Source organism: Arachis ipaensis, chromosome B07 (genome assembly GCF_000816755.2).
Source record: "Arachis ipaensis cultivar K30076 chromosome B07, Araip1.1, whole genome shotgun sequence".
In the NCBI taxonomy this organism is placed as follows: domain Eukaryota; kingdom Viridiplantae; phylum Streptophyta; class Magnoliopsida; order Fabales; family Fabaceae; genus Arachis; species Arachis ipaensis.
Window position 1 is genome coordinate 63,428,617 of NC_029791.2, and position 19,351 is coordinate 63,447,967.

Sequence of the window (19,351 nt, forward strand, 5' to 3'; positions counted from 1 at the left end):
TTAATTTTTTTTGTTTTGTGTCTTTTCTTGTTTTTCTTGTGCATTTTCGAATTACTAGTGTCCCTAGTACAAAAGTTCTTAAGTTTGGTGTCTTGCATGTCTTTCTTTTCTAAAAAATCTTAAAAAATATGTTCTTGATGTTCGTCATGATCTTCAAAGTGTTTTTGGTATTCATCTTGACATTCAAAGTGTTCTTGCATGCATTATTTGTTTTGATCTTAAATTTTTATATTTTGTTTCATTTTGTTTTTTTCTCTCTCCTCATTAAAAATTCAAAAGTAAAAAAAATATCTTTTCCTTATTCTTCTCATAATTTTCGAAATTTTGAGTTGATTTGGTCAAAAATTTTTAAAATTTAGTTGTTTCTTATTAGTCAAGTCAAAATTTCAATTTAAAAAATGTTATTTTTTCAAATCTTTTTCAAAAATAAAATCTTTTTCATTTTTTTTCTTTTCTTAATATTTTCGAATTTCTTAAATAAATTTTCAAAATTTTTTTCTTATTTTTATTTCAAATTTTCAAAAACTTTACTAACAATTAATGTTTTGATTCAAAAATTTCAAGTTTGTTACTTTCTTGTTAAGAAAGGTTCAACCTTTATATTCTAGAATCATATATTTTAGTTTCTTGTTAGTCAAGTCATCAACTTTAATTTTAAAAATCAAATCTTTTTCAACTAACTACTTGACTTGTTTGTTTTAATTTTAAAAAGTTTACTATTTCTTATCTTTTTCAAAACCACCTAACTACTTTTCTCTCTCATTAATTTTGAAAACTAACTAACAAATTTTTCAAAAATCTTTTTAATTAATTAATTTATTTAGTTTTCAATTTGCTTTTATTTCTTTTCTTAAATTTCAAATTCTAACTTATAATTAAAATAAAAACAAGAATATTTTTTTTTCTTTTAATTAGTATTCAAATTTTCTCTCTTTCTCATCTCTTTCTATTTATTTTATTTATTCACTAACACTTCTCTTCTACTCATCTAATAATTCGAACCCTCTCTCTCTCTCTCTGTGTTCAAATTTCTTCTTCTTCCTTCTTCATTCTATTCTTCTTTTCCTCTGACACATGAAGGAATCTCTATACTGTGACATAGAGGATTTCTCTTCTTTTTTATATGAGCAGGAACAGGGATAAAGACATTCTTGTTGAAGCTAATCATGAACCTGAAAGGACTCTGAAAAGAAAGCTAAGAGAAGCTAAAGCATAACACTCCGGAGAGGACCTTACAGAAAATTTTGAAAAAGAAGCAGACATGGTAGCCGAACCCAACAACAATGGTGGAGATGCAAGGAAGATGCTTGGTGACTTTACTCCACCAACTTCCGATTTCTATGGAAGAAGCATCTCAATTCCTGCAATTGGAGCAAACAACTTTGAGCTTAAGCCTCAATTAGTTTCTCTAATGCAGCAGAATTACAAGTTTCATGGACTTTCATTGGAAGATCCTCATCAATTCTTAGCTGAATTCTTGCAAATCTGTGACACTGTTAAGACCAACGGGGTTAATCCCGAGGTCTACAGACTTATGCTTTTCCCCTTTGCTGTAAGAGATAGAGCTAAGATATGGTTGGACTCATAACCTAAAGAAAGCCTGAACTCTTAGGAAAAGTTGGTCAATGCTTTCTTGGCCAAATACTTTCCACCTTAAAAGATGAGCAAGCTTAGACCGGAAGTCCAAACCTTCAGACAGAAGGAAGGTGAATCCCTCTATGAAGCTTGGGAAAGATACAACCAATTGATCAGAAGGTGTCCTTCTGACATGCCTTCAGAATGGAGCATCTTATGTATATTCTATGATGGCCTGTCTGAATTGTTCAAGATGTCATTAGACCACTCTGCTGGTGGATCTCTTCATCTGAAGAAAACCCATGCAGAAGCCCAGGAACTCATTGAGATGGTTACAAATAACGAGTTCATGTACACTTCTGAAAGAAATCTTGTGAATAATGGGATGACTCAGAAGAAAGGAGTTCTTGAGATTGACACTCTGAATGCCATATTGGCTCAGAATAAAATATTAACTCAGCAAGTCAATATGATTTCTCAGAATCTGACTGGAATGCAAGCTGCATCTGACAGTACTAAAGAAGCCTCCTCTAAAGGAGAAACTTATGACCCTGAGAATCCTACAATGGAAGAGGTGAATTATATAGGAGAATCCTATGGAAACACCTATAATTCTTCATGGAGAAACCATCCAAATTTCTCATGGAAGGATCAACAGAAGCCTCAACAAGGCTTCAATAATAATAATGGTGGGAGAAATACGTTTGGCAATAGCAAGCCTTTTCTATCATCTTTTCGGTAACAGACAGATAATTCTAGGCACAGCCTCTCTGACTTAGCAACCATAGTCTCTGATCTATCTAAGACCACTCTCAGTTTCATGACTAAAACAAGGTCCTCCATTAGAAATTTGGAGGCACAAGTAGGTCAGCTGAGTAAAAGAGTTACTGAAACTCCTCCTAGTACTCTCCCAAGCAATACAGAAGAGAATCCCAAAAGAGAGTGCAAGGCCATAACTATAGCCAAAGTGGCCGAACCTGAAGAGAGTAAAAAGGAAGTGATTTCTAGTGAGGAAGACCTTGTTGGACGTCCACTAACCAATAAGGAGTTTCCTATTGAGGAACCAAAGGAATCTGAGGCTCATATAGAGAGCATAGAGATTCCATGGAACTTAATGCTGCAGTTCATGAGCTCTGATGAAGATTCTTCCTCTGATAAGGATGAAGATATTGTTGAAGAGCAAGTAGCTCGGTATCTAGGAGCAATCATGAAACTGAATGCCTTGGTTCAACAGAAGTTACCTCAGAAGAAACCGGATCCTGGAAAGTTCTTAATACCTTGTACCATAGGCACCATGACCTTTGAGAAAGCTTTGTGTGACCTGGGGTCAGGAATAAACCTCATGCCACTCTCTGTAATGGAGAAACTAGGGATCTTTGAGGTACAAGCTGCAAGAATCTCACTAGAGATGGCAGACAAATCAATGAAACAGGCTTATGGACTTGTAGAGGATGTCTTAGTGAAGGTTGAAGGCCTATACATCCTTGCTGACTTCATAATCTGAGACACTGGAAAGGATGACGATGAATCCATTATCCTTGGAAGACCCTTCCTAGCCACAACAAGGGCTGTGATTGATGTGGACAGAGGAGAGTTAGTCCTTCAATTGAATGAGGACTACCTTGTGTTTAAGGCTCAAGGATCTTCTTCTGTAACCATGGAGAGGAAGCATGAAAAGCTTCTCTCAATACAGAGTCAAACAGAGCCCCCACACTCAACTTCTAGGTTTGGTGTTGGGAGGCCACCATTAAGCTCTGAGTCTTTGTGAAGCTCTCTAAGAGCTCACTGTTAAGCTATTGACATTAAAGAAGTGCTTATTGGGAGGCAACCCAATGTTATTAAATTATATTTATTTTTTATAGACATTTGTTTTCCAATGCCATGTTATGTTTTCCTTAGGTTGATGATCATGTGGAGTCATAAAACAGCTGCAGAATTAAACTGAAATAAAAAACAGCATAAAAAATAGCACACCCTGGAGGACAGGCTTATTGGCATTTAAACGCGAGTAAGGATAGCAAAATGGGCATTTAACGCACATGCAGGCAACATTCTGTGCGTTAAACTCCAGAATGGGCAGCATTCTGGGCATTTAACGCCAAAAATGGCAGCATTCTGGGCATTCAGAAAAATGCCCAGTAAAGAAGGATTCTTGGCGTTTAAAGCCAGCCAGGGTATCTGGCTAGGCGTTAAACGCTGACGAACTGATTTCTGCTAGTAAAGAATTTTATGAAAATAATCACGTTGTAAGTATAGCTTCTAAACCAACAGAGAATCCTTTCGTACAAAAGTTTTGGTTTTCACAAGTAATAACCCCTAATAAAATTGATAACCGAAGTATTTAAACCTCGGGTCGTCTCTCAAGGAATTGCAGGGAAGTATGATTTATTATTGGTTATGAAATTGTATCTTTTTGGGGTATTTTGAAATAGGAAACAAGGAAATAAATTGGCAAGGAAGTAAATTAATAATTAAAAAAATTCTTGGCAAGGTATGAGAATTGGAAATTCCATCCTAGTTATCCTTATCAGGTGTGATGAGAATTGTTATTGCTCCCACTTAGTTAACCCTTACTAAATATAGGAAAGTCAAGTGGACCAATCAATCTGATTCCTCAAGTCCTAGTCAACTCCTATGGAAAGACTAGCTTTAAGGGGATCCAAATCAATCAGCAATTTCCAATAATCAATCAACAATTGAGTTTGACAACTCAAGTGTCACCAATTACTCAACCAAAGCCAAAAGGGGAAAAATCCAAATTATTTATATCATAAATAGAAGAAAGCAACCATAAATCTAAAATACCTCGAATTGTATTAAATAGAAAATCAAATTAAACATAGGAATCCATAAACCAAAATGGGAAAATAAACAAACTAAAGTAATAGAGTAATTGAAAGTAGAAGAGAAATTAATTTAAAGGAACATTGAACCTGGAATTGAGAAAACGAAGAAATCCTAATCCTAAAACCTAAGAGAGAGGAGAGAACCTTTCTCTCTAGAAAACTACATCTAAAACCTCTCAATTGTCTTTGAATGAATGAATGATTGATGAATTCCTTGATTCCCTCATTCTCCAGCCTCTATTCTGTGTTTCTGGGCTTGGATTTGGGCCGAAAAGGAGCCCAGAAATCACTGAGGGTGTTTTCTGCAATTTTCTGCAAGTGGCGTCTGTCACGTGTACGTGTAGGTCACGCGTGCGCATCATACGGATATTTCCCTTTGTCACGCATACGCGTCAGTCATGCGTATCCGTCGCTCGTGCTCTGTGCTAGGCACGCGTCCGTGTCGTCCATGCGTGCGCGTTACTGCCATTTTCTTCAAAACTCCATTTTTGCGCGTTTCTTCCACTTTTGCATGTTTCCTTTCTGTCCTCTAAGCCGTTCCTGCCCTATAAAGCCTGAAAATACTTAACACACAGATCACGGCATCGAATGGTAATAAAGGATAATTAAAATTAACATTTTTAAGGCTTAGGAAACATGTTTTCACATGTATCACATAATAAGGAAGGAATTGTAAAACCATGCAAATTATATGAATAAGTGGGTGAAGACTTGATAAAAACCATTCAAATTAGCACAAGATAAATCATAAAATAGTGGTTTATCAACCTCCCCATACTTAAACATTAGCATGTTCTCATGCTAAATTCAAGAGAAACTGAAAAAGAGTGAAGGTAGAATGGTGGAATCTATGCAATGCAATCTATCCTAAATGCAAGCTACCTAAATGAATCATGCAATTCTAACTACTATCCACCTAGATATATAAAGCTTACATGTGGTCAAATTAAGTCAAATTTTCAAGGAATCATATACGCTTAACCAAGGGCCAAATCATATTAAAATACATTCACAATTGAGTTGAGTTAATCAAAAGAGTTCACAAACTTGCAAGACAATCAATAATTAAACATGGATATATGGAAATGAGCTATTAAACCCTCACTTGATTTGTATATGCACTCTAATCACTCAGTGTTTGGGGTTAATCACTCTACTCTTCTCTAGTCATGCTTTCTAAAACTTTGTTCTTCATCTAACCAATCAATAAATATTTAATGTACACATGCGAACATCATGAGGTCTTTTCAAGGTTGTAATGGGGTTAAGGCAAAGGTGAGGGTATATATATATATGGCTAAGTGAGCTGTAAATTGAATCCTTGATTAGTCTAAGATCTCACCTAACATATACATACTCTTATACTATTCTTAAATTATGCCTAGCTACCTAATTTTCTCACTTTTGTATCACATACTCAGATACCAAATTATTTTAATTTTATCCTATGTGCATTGATCTTTTACTAAACTCATTATTGGGGTAATTTTGTTCCCTTATTTATTTATTTACTTAGAGGGATTTTTTTTATAACATAAACATAAAATATCAATACACATGGTATTTTAATTATTTAAGTTTCACATGAGCATGCACCCAAAGTCTGATTATTTTGTCAATTTAATCCTTTCCTATCAACCCATGTTCCCACGGTTCCCCACACTTAATTGATAAATAATCTCTATCTTAAGCTAACCAAAGATTCAATTTGGGGTATTTCATTTGTTTTTCTGCTTAAGGCTAGTGATGTGGTAAAATACAGAATAAATGTGGATTAAAAGGCTCAAGGTGGCAAACAAAGGCGATTGAAAGGGTAGGCTATTTGGGGATAAGTGAGCTTTTTAAAGAAACATGGCCTTGATATGCAAGCATGTAAATACATTGAATATTGGACATATATAATGAAACAAAGAAGAGATTGCAAGCATAGAGAAGAAAACACACATGAAAACTATGGTTAGATAATGTAACCACGCAATTAAGCTCAAAAACTCACGGGTTGTGTGTTCTTTGACTCAAAAACCATATATTAGTTATGTGTATCATGCAAGTAAAGAGTTCCAACTCTAATCAATGTGAATGTTTGAATGGCTTTTATAAAAATAAATATATTTCTTGAAAAATGTCGTCACTTTACCAACATTTATCATTATATGTCTATATATATACTAAGTGGATTGTTATGATTATGAAAATCTAAAAATTTCTAGTTTTTTCTTTATTTTCAATTAAACCAAATTATCATATGCTAAAAGGGTAACTAAACTAAATAATCCACATTTTCTTTATCACAAATAATAAGCTAAGAGTGCAAATTAAGCTAAATATCTAAGATATATATACAGCCCAAAGTGAAAAATGTAATAAAGTAGAAATAGACAAAAAGTATAGTAAAAGAAAATGTGCAAGTACTGAAAGGACAATAAGATAAAATAAAATAAAAGTAAAATAAAAATACAGAAAAAGAAATAAAATAGGATAAAGAGTCTGAAAGTAGTTCACCAAAATAATATTTTCCAGAGATGACGACCTCCCCACACTTGTATAATAGCATCGTCCTCGATGCTTGATGAGCGGATAATTTATACCCTTTTTGGCATTATTTTTACATAGTTTTTAGTATGTTTTAATTACTTTTTATTATATTTTTATTAATTTTTATTCAAAAATCACATTTCTGGACTTTACTATGAGTTTGTGTATTTTTCTGTGATTTCAGGTATTTTCTGGCTGAAATTAAGGGACCTAAGCAAAAATCTGATTCAGAGGATGAAAAAGGAATGCAGATGCTGTTGGATTCTGTCCTCCCTGCACTCGAAGTGGATTTTATGGAGGTATAGAAGCCCAATTGGTGCGCTCTCAGTTGAGTTAGAAAGTAGACATCCTAGGCTTTCCAGAAATATATAATAGTTCATACTTTGCCCTGGATTTGATGGCCCAAACTGGCATTCAAAGTCAGCCTAAAATATCTTGGCGTAAAACGCCCAAACTGGCACCAGAATTGGAGTTAAACGCCCAAACTGGCACCAAAGCTGGCGTTTAACTCTAGGAACGGCCCAAGCACGAAAAAGTTTCAATGCTCAGCCCAAGCATACACCAAGTGGGCCCCGGAAGTGGATTTCTGCACTATCTGCACTTAGTTACTCATTTTCTATAACCCTAGGCTACTAGTTTAGTATAAAAACTACTTTTAGAGATTTATTTAACAGCTTTTTGCCATATTTTACGTTTGGAGGCTGGCCTCATGGCCATGCCTAGACCTTTCACTTATGTATTTTCTATGGTGAAGTTTCTACACCCCATAGATTAAGGTGTGGAGCTCTGCTGTTCTTCATGAATTAATACAAGTACTATTGTTTTTCTATTCAACTCACGCCTACTTCTTCTCTAAGATATTCATTCGCACTTCAACCTGATGAATGTGATGACCCGTGACACTCATCATCATTCTCACTTATGAATGCATGTCTGACAACCACTTCTGTTCTATTTGCAATAGCTTGAGTGTATATCTCTTGGCCTCCTGGTTCACGACGCATGATTGCCTCTCCTGACAACAGAGCATTCCATTCCATGAGATTAGAGTCTTCGTGGTATAGGCTAGAACCATTGGCAGCATTCCTGAGATCCGGAAAGTCTAAACCTTGTCTGTGGTATTCCGAGTAGGACCTAGGAAGGGATGACTGTGACGAGCTTCAAACTTGCGAATGTTGGGTGCAGTGACAGTGTGCAAAAGGACAATGGTCCTATTTCGACGCTAGCGGGAACCGACAGATGATTAGCCGTGTGGTGACAGCGCATATGGATTTGTTTTCATCCGAGAGGATCATACAGCTTGCCATGGAAGGAGGTAACGCATAGTTGGAAGAAGGCAGTAGGAAAGTAGAAGTTCAGAAGTAATAAAATATCTCCAGACGCTTCTTATAACCATTTGAATCCGCCTGACTGAGATTTACAAGGATGACCATAGCTTGCTTCAAGCCGACAATCTCCGTAGGATCGACCCTTACTCACGTAAGGTTTATTACTTGGACGACCCAGTGCACTTGCTGGTTAGTTACACGGATTTGTGTAAAAGATGAGATCACTTTCTCCCACACTAAGTTTTTGGCACTGTAGCTAGGGAATGAACAATCACGATTTCGCGTACCAAGTTTTTGGCACCGTTGCCGGTGATTGTTCGAGTTTGGACAACTGACGGTTCATCTTGTTGCTCAGATTAGGTAATTTTATTTTAATTTTAAGCTTTTTATTTTCAAAAAATTCAAAAAAAATATATATATAAATAAATAAATTATCTATGTTCTTCAGAATTTTTAAGAATGAATTCTAGAGTTTCAGGTGATATGTTGAAGCCTGGCTGGCTGTTAAGCCATGTCTAATTTTTTTTCTGGACTGATGCTTCCACTTATCATTCCCATCTAATTGGCTGTTGTATGTCTGATTTGTATGCTGAAGCTTGGCTGGCCATTTGGCCATGTCTAATCTTTTGGACCGGAGCTTTCACTTAAAGCTTGGCTGGCTATTAAGCCATGTCTAAATTTTTGGACTGAAGCTTTAGACTAACATTGCATGATTCCTGGAATTCTTATTAAAAATTTTAAATTTTATTTATTTTCTTTTTCCAAATAATTTTAGAAAAATTTACAAAAATTTTTTTTAATAAAATCATAAAAACCAAAATTTTGTGTTCCTTGTTTGAGTTTAGTGTCAAGTTTTAAGTTTGGTGTCAATTGCATCTTTTTACTTTTTCTTTAAATTTTCGAAAAATTCATGCATGTGTTCTTCATGATCTTCAAGTTGTTCTTGATGACTGTCTTTGTTTGATCTTATGTTTTTCTTGTTTTGTGTCTTTTCTTGTTTTTCATATGCATTTTTGAATTCTTATTATCTAAAGTTTAAAAAATTTTAAGTTTGGTGTCTTGCATGTGTTTCTTTTCTTAAAAATTTTTGAAACATAAGCTCTTGGTGTTCATCTTGACATTCAAAGTGTTCTTGGTGTTCATCTTGACATTCGAAGTGTTCTTGCATATTTTTCTTATTTTGATTCATAATTTTTATGTCTTGTGTCATTTTTGTGTTTTTCTCTCTCCTCATAAAAATTCAAAAATAAAAAATATATCTTTTCCTTATTCTTCTCATAAATTTCAAAATTTTGATTGATTTAGTCAAAAAGTTTTAAAATTTAATTGTTTCTTATGAGTCAAGTCAAATTTTCAATTTAAAAATTCTATCTTTTCAAATCTTTTTCAAAAATCAAATCTTTTTCATTTTTCTTTTATGTTTTTCGAAAATTTCAAAAATTGATTTTCAAAATCTTTTTCTTATTTTTATCTCATGTTTTTCGAAATTAATGCTAACATTTAATGTTTTGATTCAAAAATCTTAAGTTGTTACTTGCCTATTAAGAAAGGTTCAATCTTTAAATTTTAAAATCATATCTCTTAGTTTCTTATTAGTCAAGTAATCAACTTTAATTTTAAAAAATCAAATCTTTTTAATTTCCTTTTCAAATCTTTTTCAAAATAAATTTCAATCATATATTTTTCAAAATCAATTTCAAAATCTTTTCTAACTTCTTATCTTTTCAAAATTGATTTTCAAATCTTTTTCAATTAACTACTTGACTTTCTGTTTGATTTTAAAAGTTTTCTGTTTCAATCATATCTTTTTCAAAACTACCTAACTACTTTTCTCTCTCTAATTTTCAAAAACTCATCACCACTTTTTCAAAATTTTTTTAATTAACTAATTATTTTAAATTTTAATTTAATTTCATTCCTCTTTAATAATTTCGAATACTAACCAATAATTAAAAATAAAAACAAAAATATTTTCCTTTTATTTTAATTTAAAATTCGAATTCTCTCTCTCTCATCTCTTTCTATTTATTTATTTATTTACTAACACCTCTCTTCTTCTTATAATTCGAACCCTCTCCCTCTCTCTGTGTTCGAATTCTTCTTCTCCCTTCTTCATTCTATTCTTCTATTCTTCTACTCACATAAAGGAATCTCTATACTGTGACATAGAGGATTCCTATTCTTTTCTGTTCGCTTCTTTTTTATATGAGTAAGAACAAGGATAAGAATATTTTTTGTTGAAGCTAATCCTGAATCTGAAAGGACTCAGAAGAGGAAACTAAGAGAAGCTAAAGCACAACACTCTGGAGAGGACTTAACAGAAATTTTCAAAAAAGAAGAAGACATGGCAGCCGAAAATAACAACAGTGGTGGAGATGCAAGGAAGATACTTGGTGACTTTACTGCACCCACTTTTGGCAAGGTTAGCCTCCCCTCATATCATTTGTCACCTATGCAATTCAGGTGGAATTGTCATAGAGGAAGATATCCTCATTGAAGAGGACAAGCCCATCACTAAGAGAAATATGAAGCAAACAAGAGAGCCCACTCATGGACCTCAACAAGAGCATGGGGAAATTCCTCATCATGAAATCCCTGAGATGCCTCAAGGGATGCACTTTTCTCCAGAAAACTATTGGGAGCAAATCAACACCTCTCTAGGAGAATTGAGTTCTAACATGGAACTATTAAGGATGGAGCACCAAGAGCATTCCATCCTCCTCCATGAAATTAGAGAAGACCAAAGAGCCATGAGGGAGGAACAACAAAGGCAAGGAAGAGACATAGAGGAGCTCAAGCACTCCATAAGATCTTCAAGAGGAAAAACTAGCCGCCAACACTAAAGTGGACCCATTCTTTAATTTCCTTGTTCTTATTTTTTCTGTTTTTCGAATTATATGCTTTATGTTTTGTCTATGTTTGTGTCTTTATTACATGATCATTAGTGTCTAGTGTCTATGTCTTAAAGCTATGAATGTCCTATGAATCCATCACCTTTCTTAAATGAAAAATGTTTTAATTTAAAAAGAACAAGAAGTACATGATTTCGAATTCTATCTTGAAATTAGTTTAATTATTTTGATGTGGTGGCAATACCTTTTGTTTTCTGAATGAATGCTTGAACAATGCATATTTTTGAATTTGTTATTTATGAATGTTAAAATTGTTGGCTCTTGAAAGAATAATGAAAAGGAGAAATGTTATTGATAATCTAAAAAATCAAAAAATTGATTCTTGAAGCAAAAAAAAGCAGTGAAAAGCTTGCGAAAAAAAAAAGAAAAAAATATGCGAAAAAATAGAGAAAAAAAGAGAAAGAGAAAGAAAAAGCAAGCAGAAAAAGCCAATAGCATTTTAAACCAAAAGGCAAGGGTAAAAAGGATCCAAGGCTTTGAGCATCAGTGGATAGGAGGGCCCCAAAGGAATAAAATCCTGGCCTAAGCGGCTAAATCAAGTTGTCCCTAACCATGTGCTTGTGGCGTGAAGGTGTCAAGTAAAAAGCTTGAGACTGAGCGGTTAAAGTCGTGGTCCAAAGCAAAAAGAGTGTGCTTAAGAGCTCTGAGCACCTCTAACTGGGGACTCTAGCAAAGCTGAGTCACAATCTGAAAAGGTTCACCCAGTTATGTGTCCGTGGCATTTATGTATCCGGTGGTAATACTAGAAAACAAAGTGCTTAGGGTCACGGCCAAGACTCATAAAGTAGCTGTGTTCAAGAATCAACATACTAAACTAGGAGAATCAATAACACTATCTGAATTCTGAGTTCCTATAAATGCCAATCATTCTGAACTTCAAAGGATAAAGTGAGATGCCAAAACTGTTCAGAAGCAAAAAGGCTACAAGTCCCGCTCATCTAATTGAAACTAATTTTCATTGATAAGTTTAAAATTCATTGTATATTCTATTCTTTTTATCCTATTTTTTTTTCAGTTGCTTGGGGACAAGCAACAATTTAAGTTTGGTGTTATGATGAGCGGATAATTTATACCCTTTTTGGCATTGTTTTTACATAGTTTTTAGTATGTTTTAATTTCTTTTTATTATATTTTTATTTGTTTTTATTCAAAAATCACATTTCTGGACTTTACTATGAGTTTGTGTGTTTTTCTATGATTTCATGTATTTTCTGGCTGAAATTGAGGGACCTGAGCAAAAATCTGATTCAGATGCTGAAAAAAGACTGCAGATGCTGTTGGATTCTGACCTCCCTGCACTAGAAGTGGATTTTATGGAGGTACAAAAACCCAATTGGTGCGCTCTCAGTTGCGTTGGAAAGTAGACATCCTGGGCTTTCCAGAAATATATAATAGTCGATACTTTGCTCGAGATTTGACAGCCCAAACTAGTGTTCAATGTCAGCCTAAAATATCATGGCGTAAAACGCCCAAACTGGCACCAAAGCTGGCGTTTAACTCCAAGAACAGCCTAAGAACGAAAAATCTTCAATGCTCAGCCCAAGCACACACCAAGTGGGCCCCAGAAGTGGATTTCTGCACTATCTGCACTTAGTTACTCATTTTCTGTAACCCTAGGCTACTAGTTTATTATAAAAACTACTTTTAGAGATTTATTTAAGAGGTTTGTGCCATATTTTATGTTTGGAGGCTGGCCTCACGGCCATGCCTAGACCTTTCACTTATGTATTTTCTACGGTGGAGTTTCTACACCCCATAGATTAAGGTGTGGAGCTCTGCTGTTCTTCATGAATTAATACAAGTACTATTGTTTTTCTATTCAACTCACGCCTACTTCTTCTCTAAGATATTCACTCACACTTCAACCTGATGAATGTGATGACCCGTGACACTCATCATCATTCTCAGTTATGAATGCGTGTCTGACAACCACTTCCGTTCTATTTGCAATAGCTTGAGTGTATATCTCTTGGCCTCCTGGTTCACGACGCATGATTGCCTCTCCTAACAACAGAGCATTCCATTCTGTGAGATCAGAGTCTTCGTGGTATAGGCTAGAACCATTGGCAGCATTCCTGAGATCCGAAAAGTCTAAACCTTGTCTGTGGTATTCTGAGTAGGATCTGGGAAGGAATGACTATGACGAGCTTCAAACTTGCAAATGTTGGGTGCAGTGATAGTGTACAAAAGGACAATGGAAGGATCATACATCTTTCCATGGAAGGAGGTAATGCATGGTTGGAAGAAGGCAGTAGAAAAGCAGAAGTTCAGAAGCAATAAAGTATCTCCAGACGCTTTTCTGAAATTTCCACCAATGAATTACATAAGTATCTCTATCTTATTTTCTGTTTTATTTATATTTTAATTATCAAAACCTTATAACCATTTGAATCCACCTGACTGAGATTTACAAGGATGACCATAGCTTACTTCAAGCCGACAATTTCCGTGGGATCGACCCTTACTCACATAAGGTTTATTATTTGGACGACCCAGTGCACTTGCTGGTTAGTTACGCGGATTTGTGTAAAAGATGAGATCACGTTCTCCCACACCAAGTTTTTGGCGCTGTAGCTAGGGAATGAACAATCACGATTTCACGTACCAATGCTCAATCAAGCTGGGTTTGAAGAAGCGTCATCTCCGGAAGGGTGCTCTGCTGGCTCTGTAGGGTGTGTGGGTTTCTGGGGATCTACCTGCTGTATCGGAGGCTCTGTCTGTATAGGGACCTGTGGATCTGCTGGCTGTATTTGCTGGGGCTCCTCAAGCTGGAGCGCTGCCTGCTCAGCCTCTGCTCATGCATCGTCCTCCTGCTCATCTGCCTCCTCCTCAGATGGCTCTGATGGTGTGTCAGGCTCAGAGGGGATGTCAGTGTGGCCCGACCGGATAATCAACTTCAAATGCTCATAGCGGCACTTGCTGCGATGCTCAGACCTCTCATATTTCCGCTGGTTGTGGCGCTCCATCTGGTCTAGCCGCTCAAAGAGGCGGTGCACTAAGTGGTAAATGGGCTGGGAGGCAGTGAGGGTACTGTGGGTGTGTGTGGTGCGGCAGGTGCTGAAGGGTCATCAGAAGATATGGCTGCATCAGCGGAGGCAATGAGAGAGGGCAGTCTGTAGCCCAGAGCCTCCAACTTCTTGCCATGTGGGATGATCTTCTTGCAGTCTGTGGCTGGTGGCTTCTCATCCTCATGCTCCCAGGGTACCTCAACTTGGCAGCCCAACTAGGTGATCAGATATGGGAAAGGTAGAGTGCCGTGAACATGGACTTTAGCCATGGAGTGACGGATGAATCAGGGAAGGTACAGGTCCTTGCCTTCCATCACGCACCAGATAAGAGTAATCATGGCAGCTGGCACCTCAGTCTCGTTAGTGCTCGGCATCACATAGTTGCTTAGAATTTGTTGCAGTAGCCGAGCCTCATCATTCAGATAAATAATTTTTATGCCTTTTGGGTGCACTGTTGACTTACCCATAACCCATGGGACAGCAGGGTCAATAGCTATGGTGCGCTTCACTGCTTCCCAATCAAAACGCATAAACCTCATATCTTCCTCAGCCTTCTGGTAACCATCTGGTTCATCTGACTTAGGCTGGAAATGGAGGATATCTTCAATTGCCTCCTCAGTAACTAAAACTTGTTTTCCTCTGAGCTGGACGGTATCCAGGGTCATTTTAAAATAGTTGTAGTAAAATTTTCTGACCCAAGATGCATTAACCTCAGTCAAATTCCTCTCCAGAAAGAACCAGCCTCTCTGTTTTATCTGTTCTGTGGTATACTATTGTAGTTCAGCTGGAATTCGGAGGGTCTTTTCCAGGTATAGGTGCCTTTTAGTCCCAAAGACCTCATATTTCAGTTCACAGTTGTGGTTTGCGAACTTGATCGGATCAGTGGCAGGCACTAGTTGATCTGCCTTTTCTTGCGGAGTAAAGTTTTTCTCACGCCAGGAATCATCATGTAGTATATCTAAAATAGTGGTAGATGATTCTCCACTTTTTCTTTTGCCTGTGCCTGCTTTAGCTTTTCCTTTGCATTTTAGATCTGACATCCTGAAAAGCAGAGGTTCCAGGATACAATTTATTAAACTAAAGCAAGAAAAACAGGAAGGCAAATATGATTCAAGCAAAATAAGCATAGATGAGTAAAAGAGGAATGAATATCAAAGCATGAAGTGAGTCAGATAGATGTAGAATTTTGGAATGTATGCAAGAGAAAAGTCAAGGAATTTAATTAAGAATCACAATCCAAGAACTATGAGATGCATAATGCTTGTTTGTTAGGAAACAACAATTAACATGCCTTGAAAGGGGTTAAAAGTCAGTTAGGTTAATGGTCAGTTAAGTTAAAAGCCAAAGAAGTAGGTTAGAATTAGTGGCATGGTGATGTAGTTCCTAGAAGTGCAAATGGTTTAAGAACAAGTAGGCTCACATTCAAGCATACAATGCACATGATGAAAGAAGTGCAAAAATGAATAAAATCAACAATAATGCGATTTAACTAAGAAGGGAACTAGAAGGAGTAGTAATGCTAGCCCATCCATCCATGAATTGGATGGGTTGAAACCAGTTAGTGCAAAACTCAAAAGTACCAAAGCCAATTCATGAATGGGAGTTGAGTGAAATAATTTGCAGAAAAATTGGGCAGCATTCCGGCAGTAAAAGGAACGTTCCCGGAAAAACAAATAGCGGAATCAACAGCCAGATGAATGTTGTGAGTGGCAGATATCATGAAGAACAAAAATCAATGAATCAGGAAGCATAAAGCAAGGCGAAGCAGTTGGCTAATTCGATACTCAATCAAGCATTCAGGAAATCCTACGAATCCCTTATCAATTAGAAACACTATAACCATGTGTAAATTCATAGGAATCAAGCAAGTGAGTTAATAAAATAGGAAGAAGCAATGATTCTTAAATGCAGCCAGTTTTCTCTTATGATAAATCCAGCAATTGATAATGAGCAAAGAATATGCATTCAAAGAATTAATGGTCACTGATAAAATAGCAATGAAAGGGAAATTGTAATTCAGAGTTGAATTTCATTAAAATCAGATATTAAGAATCTAAAATTAAGGAACCAAGTTAGCGCAGATAAGATCTCAATAGCATCAACAAATCAAGTCAAGCTCATATGAAGTGCAACATTTGTCAATTATCATGAAGAACAAGGTGATTCACATGACGCAGGCAGCATTAAGCAGAACAAAGTAGCTGGTTAATTCCTAAACGCAACCAATTCCTTGGTATGAGTAGTAGAAGTCTCAAGTTCAAAAGTGTCAAGTTCAATAAAACTAAATTTTTCAAAAATTTTGGCAGCATGCCGGCTATGAATTGGACATTCCTAGGTAATAACAGTAGCAAAAATTCAGTTCATATGACGTTAAAGTAGTACATAAAAGAGTAGCAAATAGCAAGTAACATGAATTCAGAAAAGAAACAAATTCAATTTGCAACAAGAAATGCAATTTAGGTGGAATAATGTCAAAATATCATTAAACAGTAATGAACACTATATTAGCAGCATCAACAGCACAACAATCTCAAAATTGCAAAACAGATAAAGCAAGCAGCAAGAACGGTGCAATTGTCAGACCTAAATCTACTAACCACATCCTAGCTATCTAACCACCTGGAATCCACTAAGAACATGCATATCTAACTAACCTAAATTAAACTGAATTAAAATATGCAAACTAACTAACTTGAATGGAGAAGGAATTGGAGTGCAGTGGAACCTGGTGTGCACAGTGAAAGAAACTGAAATGGAGAGGGAAAGGGATGTGGATGATGGCGCTGGTGGTGGTACGGTGGCTCCGGTGCTCACGGTGGTGGCACTGTGGTGGCATGGCGGTGGGCTTCAGGTCGGTGATGGGGAACGGGTGAGAAGGGGGAGGAGGGATAGGGAGAGGAAGAGAAGAAGGGGAGGGTGGCGTTGGGGTGGTGGTGGCCGGCGATACGCGAGGGGGGCTAGGGTTTTTCCCGTAAGGGGTTATTGAATTCAAATCCACGCATACGCGTGGGTCACACGTGCGCGTGGATGAGGTGAAATTGAAACGTCGCGGAAGCGTCATTGACACGAACGCGTGAAGAGGGGTAGGTGAAGATGACGCGTACGCATGAAGCACGCGGACGCGTCGACCAGAATCATGCTAAACGCACGATTCCAGCGTCGTTTTGACGCAACTCTCTATTTCAATTAAAGGGGGAAAAAATTTTCAGGTGACGCGTGCGCGTCGCCCACGCCCACGCGTTGTGTGTGTAAGTGAAATTGACGCGTACGCATCATTAACGCGCACGCATGGCCCAATTGTGCCGAACGCATACCATCCGCATGATTCCAGCCCAAATTTCTGGGCGTTGGATAGTGACGCTGATTTGGAATCGATGCCCACGCGTGACCCATGCGCACACGTGGTGTGGGTTTTTTTTTTAATATGCAGAATGCAAGATGCAGATGCTGATGCGGATGTTATGAATGATACTAGGGAAAATAAAATAAAAACAAACAGAACAAAATAAAATTAAGATTGAAAAGGAACGATCATACCACGGTGGCTTGTCTCCCACCTAACACTTTAGTTAAAGTCCTTAAGTTGGACATTTGATGTGCTCCTTGTTATGGTGGCTTGTGGTTGAACTCATCCAGAAATCTCTACCAACGTTTGGAAATCCAATAGCCTCCAGGGTCCCAAACTAGGCACGTAAAGCCTCCGAGTAGGTTAAAGCAGGTGCTCAAGCTCCAAGGATGTTGATTGTCAGAATAAATTCCAGGATCCCAAACCTTGCTTTTGTACCCGTCTTCGCTTTTATCTACATTATTCCAACCGGGCGGTACACAACTTGAACTCTTACTGAGATACCCAAACATCTTCCGAAACCCATTCAATCGAGCTCTATACCAATCCCTGTACTTCCACTTGGAGCGTGGAACCTTTTTGAACCTTGTATGCCAACTCCTATTACTAACCATCTCCCTCTTGCTCTTAAAGCCGCAAAGAGCTCTAAGCTGGCCATCGGTTTCAAGCAAACCATATTCAAGTGGAAATGTGAAGATAAAGGCTAAGGATTTTACCCACTTGAAGTTTGTATTGGGTGGTAATGGCTTTGGGAGAGGTGTTTCCAGTGGTCTTTCAAGCTCCACTCCCTTGTACTCTTCTGTGAATAATTCCACTTCCTTACAAACCTCTTCAATTGCAACCACGTCTTGATCAAAGTCTTCGATTTCTTCCTCATCACTCAAGTCATAGGTTGGGGGTTGAGAAAAATCTACCTCCACATCATCTTCATATTCACTTTGGGGCAGATTCTTCAATCTCAAAGAATTCAATTTCGGATGCAAGTTCATCATTAGGAGAGCTTAGTTCATGATCATCATTACCAAGGAAACTTGCTTCTTGATCTGTTCCGTCCAGCTCTTCATAAGATACATGCTTTGGGGGTTGTGCACTATCCTTCTTAGCATCAATTGCAAATTTCTGGGTGGAATTTTCCACAATTCTTGATTCCCATGGAGGTTCAGCGTCTCCTAAGTCTTCAACCAATTCTTCTTCCTTGATAATTTCAGCTTCCTCTACTTGTTCCAATACAAAGCCATGCTCCTTACTGTCCGCCGGAGCTTCTAGTGTCTCCTTCATGCTACGTACTTCATTAGATTCTCCACATGAAGCCATAGGAGTTCCTTGAGTACCCGAACATCGGGAAGCTAATTGATTTATCGCTTGCTCCAGTTGATGAAGGGTTGCATGAAATTGATCTACTGTTTCCTTGAGGCGAGCCTGTGATTCTTGGGTCGATGGATATGGACATGGTGCATATGGAAGTGGTGGTTCTTGGGAGTAATTGGATTGGAATTGGGGTGGATAAAGGTTAGGGTCATGTAGAGGTGAATGGTTGTAGGTGGCTTGTGAGTATGGTGGTTTAAAGCTATATTGAGGAGGTGGTTCATTGGCATATGATGGGACTTGTTGGTAACTACAAGGGGTTCACCATATCTATCATCTGGGTACGCACCTCGGAATGACTCTTGACCATAGTGATTTGGTGGAGGTTGGTTGTCATGTAAGGGTCCACCATAACTATTGTCTTGGCATGCATTGTAGGATGGTCGTTGTCCAAGGTATCTTAGAAGGTGTTATTTCCGAAAGGGTTGATTAGATC